Here is a 5,061-nt window from a genome sequence, read left to right on the forward strand (position 1 = left end):
ACTGATATTGAAAAAAACATAATTAATAGCATCCAGAAGGATTAATGTGCGATGAACGTTTCTTCCTCTACTTCCGGACATATTTCAGTATATCATTATAGCACTTTCTAAGGAACCAAGCAAAACATTCTTCTACCACAAGATGGCAATATGACTTTAACAAAAAATGCAATATGGCAGACTGCATTGAAGACAGAGATACAAATGAGCTCTTAACAAGCTCTGCCTCTAATGCCACCAGATGTAAGGCAGCTATCCTATAAGTCAATGTTCAACCCTTTCTTTAAATAGGCCTTGAGACATGACTTGGATAATAAATAAGCCAGCACCTCATCTGCAGACAGCTGTTTTGGGGTGATTGCCCCTCATCAGTACAGATCAGAGAGTCCTGGCAACTGGGTCTAAACAGAAGAAAGAGAAGCTCCGCGTTAAAAATACTGGCGTGTAAATAATTGCAATGAGCTACCTATAAAGCAATTTCACATAAAAAAAATTCCAAACCAGTTCAGCTACATCTTTACTCTTCCTGCTTTGACCAAGAAAAATACATAGCCATAATGTTTCTATAAAATGACCATTTTATTAATTTATGTTAAAACAACCAATAATATAAGGTCAGCCAAAATTTTCATACGAATGGGTATCTCATGCAAGAAAAGGTAACATCAAATAAAGTGCAAATACGGCATCATAATAGTCAGCTCCAGGTCAACATATACACCCTGAGGCGCCACTGAAACTATGTAGAGTTGGTGACAATGTGTTAGTGGAAGTGATTCTACCTTGCCTGAATGGACACGAAGTATAAATATGGCAACTGTCAATAACCCCTATATGGTACTGCTACCATGTAATTTTCAAGTAACCGCTAACAAAGACAAAATATTCCCCAAACAATATACACTGCTCAAAAACATTAAAGGAACACTTAACACAATGTAACTCCAAGTCAATCACACTTCGGTGAAATCAAACTGTCCACTTAGGAAGCAACACTGAGTGACAATCAATTTCACATGCTGTTGTGCAAATGGGATAGACAACAGGTGGAAATTATAGGCAATTAGCAAGACACCCCCAATAAAGGAGTGGTTCTGCAGGTGGGGACCACAGACCACTTCTCAGTTCCTATGCTTCCTGGCTGATGTTTTGGTCACTTTTGAATGCTGGCGGTGCTTTCACTCTAGTGGCTCAGGTAGTGCAGCTTATCCAGGATGACACATCAATGCGAGCTGTGGCAAGAAGGTTTGCTGTGTCTGTCAGCGTAGTGTCCAGAGCATAGAGGCGCTACCAGGAGACAGGCCAGTACATCAGGAGACGTGGAGGAGGCCGTAGGAGAGCAACAACCCAGCAGCAGGACCGCTACCTCCGCCTTTGTGCAAGGAGGAACAGGAGGAGCACTGCCAGAGCCCTGCAAAATGACCTCCAGCAGGCCACAAATGTGCATGTGTCTGCTCAAACGGTCAGAAACAGACTCCATGAGGGTGATATGAGGGCCCGACGTCCACAGGTGGGGGTTGTGCTTACAGCCCAACACCGTGCAGGACATTTGGCATTTGCCAGAGAACACCAAGATTGGCAAATTCGCCACTGGCGCCCTGTGCTCTTCACAGATGAAAGCAGGTTCACACTGAGCACATGTGACAGAGTCTGGAGACGCCGTGGAGAACGTTCTGCTGGCTGCAACATCCTCCAGCATGACCGTTTTGGCATTGGGATAGTAATGGTGTGGGGTGGCATTTCTTTGGAGGGCCGCACAGCCCTCCATGTGCTCGACAGAGGTAGCCTGACTGCCATTAGGTACCGAGATGAGATCCTCAGACCCCTTGTGAGACCATATGCTGGTGCAGTTGGCCCTGGGTTCCTCCTAATGCAAGACAATGCTAGACCTCATGTGGCTGGAGTGTGTCAGCAGTTCCTGCAAGACGAAGGCATTGATGCTATGGACTGGCCCGCACGTTCCCCAGACCTGAATCCAATTGAGCACATCTGGGACACCATGTCTCGCTCTATCCACCAACGTCACGTTGCACCACAGACTGTCCAGGAGTTGGCAGATGCTTTAGTCCAGGTCTGGGAGGAGATCCCTCAGGAGACCGTCCGCCACCTCATCAGGAGCATGCACAGGCGTTGTAGGGAGGTCATACAGGCACGTGGAGGCCACACACACTACTGAGCCTCATTTTGATTTGTTTTAAGGACATTACATCAAAGTTGGATCAGCCTGTAGTGTGTTTTTCCACTTTAATTTTGAGTGTGACTCCAAATCCAGACCTCCATGGGTTAAAAAATGTGATTTCCATTTTTTTGTTTTTTGTGTGATTTTGTTGTCAGCACATTCAACTATGTAAAGAACAAAGTATTTCAGAAGAATATTTAATTAACTCAGATCTAGGATGTGTTATTTTTGTGTTCCCTTTATTTTTTGGAGCAGTGTATATCAAGACCAATAAGAATGGGCACCTACCTAAGGCCTCATGCACACATCCATATTTTGGATCTGCGTCCGATCTGCATTTTTTGCGGATCGCACACAGACCCACTCATTTCTATAGGTCCGCAAAATGCAGACATCCATGTGCAGCCCGCATTCCTGTGGCCATTCTACAAATTATATAACATGTCCTATTCTTCTCCACTTTGCAGACAAAAATGGACATTTCTACAATTAAATTTCAGCACGCAGATGGATGATAGCCGTATTTTGCAGATCCACAGTTTGCAGCCTGCAAAACCAATACAGTCGTGTGTACGAGAATAAAAAAAAACACCCATAACTGAATTTTTTTTTAAAGATGTATATATCCCCTATCTATGGCCCCATATTCACATGTCAGTGATTGTGAACCAAAACCAGGAGTGGAGCCTACACAGAGATGAGGTATAAGGGGAAACATCTGCACCTGTTCTGTTTTTAGACCCGCACCTTGTTTTGGCTCACAATAACTAATGGAAATCCCTGACTGTGTGAATCAGGGTTAGATGATGCACCAGTGGGCTCAGGTTCTAAGATAATACTGGGCCACTGCTACAGCAGGTACCCATAAGTGCAGCAGAAGATAACTTCTTGACTATTAACTCTTGATCATGTATCCAGTCAAGGTTCTGGTCACAACTACATCAACATTTCAGTTATTCTGTTCCATTGTAGATAGAGAAAAATGTAAAAATATCAGAGTGCTGGATCCCATTAGCCTTATAAAAGTGTCTAGCCGATTGAGGTTCCGTTTACTGAAAAAGAAAAATGAGCAGGATCTCCAGTTAACCTTATTCTGTGCCCTTCTTCACCCCATATTTAACAGTGCCAAGAGAAAGTGACCATTTGCCCCCTTCCCCAACTATATCCTTGAGATTGAGGGTAGGCCATCAGAATAATTTCCTTCAGTGAACAAATAGTTTAATACCTATATATGTCAATAATTGCTCATACACCCATGCTGTTGTACCTGCTATAAATATTCACAATGTCTTGTAGCTAGCTGAGCTAAATGTAGTGATGCATTTCACTTAGCCATCAATTGCTTCATTCTAGAGAAAATGTACTTTTAAAGGTGTTTTTCTGGATTTTTATACTGATGACTTATCTTCAGCTTAGATGATCAGTATCTGATCGGTGGGGGTCCGACACCTGCTGATCAGCTGTTTGAGAAGGCACTGGCATGGTCTGCTAACAGCTTACCAAGCACCGCACCGTACATTGTATAGTGGCTCTGATTGGTATCGCGCTAAGCCCAATTGAAATAAAAGAGGCTGAGCACGATACCAAGCACAGACGCTATACAATGTACGGTGCTGTGCTTGGTAAGCATAGAGAAGGCCGTGGTGCTCACAGGAGCGCCAGTTCCGGGTGTCGTACCCCCACCATCATTACATTCAGTTGAGCTGGACCTACAAGGCAGTGAATTTCATGGTGACAGACTCCCTTAACAGGCTGATGTGAAGTTATGCAGTGTCTATAAGGCCATTTTAACTTCGTGTCAAGAGTTGGCTTTAAAAATGCACCAAATTTGCATTGTTATCAAGGCGGTAAAAATTGCCAAGTGCTCAGCTAACATCTGATGGATGTATTTTTCCTGTCTTTTTGCTTCCCATGAAAACTAGCATTTTCTGTGCTGTTAATGTGAAATTACCAGTATGTAAACACATGGCTGTACTGCATACAGACTACGCTTAGTATATGGGGTACAAAGATAGTGGGGACATTCTTCATCAATGGAAACCTCAAGGCCACTGGATATGCGAAATTGCTACATGATGATGTGTTTCCCTCTTTATGCACTGAAGCTGGCCCGCTCCCTGAGTTTTTCCAGCAAGATGGTGCACCACCACATTATGTGTGTCAGGTCCGAGCATTCCTAGATGAACAGTTTCCTGGAAAGTGGATTGGTCGTCGTGGGCCAGTTGAATGGCCCCCAAGGTCTCCCGATCTGACCCCCTTAGACTTTTATCTTTGGGGTCATCTGAAGGCAATTGTCTATGCTGTGAAGATACGAGATGTGCAGCACCTGAAACTAAAGTTAATATCGCCAACCATTCCCATTTTATTAAGGTGTATCCATATAAATGGCCCACCCTGTATATATAGCAATAATAGCATAGAGTGTAAACGGCACCGCAGGTCCAAAGGCAATTGGGTGCCAGCGGATGTTGAAGCGATCCAATCTCCAAAAAATTAATATTCCACGGCACTCGAAAAAAGTTAAATAAATTTGACTTTTATTCACACACTGGAACCTTCCTCAAGCAGTGATACAAATAGTGGGTATAACAGCATATAAATAGGGTGATCAATTTAAATTGTGATTAATATGATTAAGACTACTCTTGTATCTGCACAGACGGATCCGCACGAATAATGCAAACGCTTGTATCCGTTGTATCTGTTTGCATTATTCATTAAAAAAAAGTCCAAGTCAAAACTGATCCGTCTTGACTTACGTAGAAAGTCAATGGGGGGCGGATCCATTTTCAATTGCACCATATTGTGTCAGTGAGAAACGGATCCGTCCCCATTGACTTACATTGTAAGTCTAGACGGATCCGTTTGGCTCCGCATAGTCA

Source organism: Bufo bufo, chromosome 6 (assembly GCF_905171765.1).
Source record: "Bufo bufo chromosome 6, aBufBuf1.1, whole genome shotgun sequence".
NCBI classification, from domain to species: Eukaryota; Metazoa; Chordata; class Amphibia; order Anura; family Bufonidae; genus Bufo; species Bufo bufo.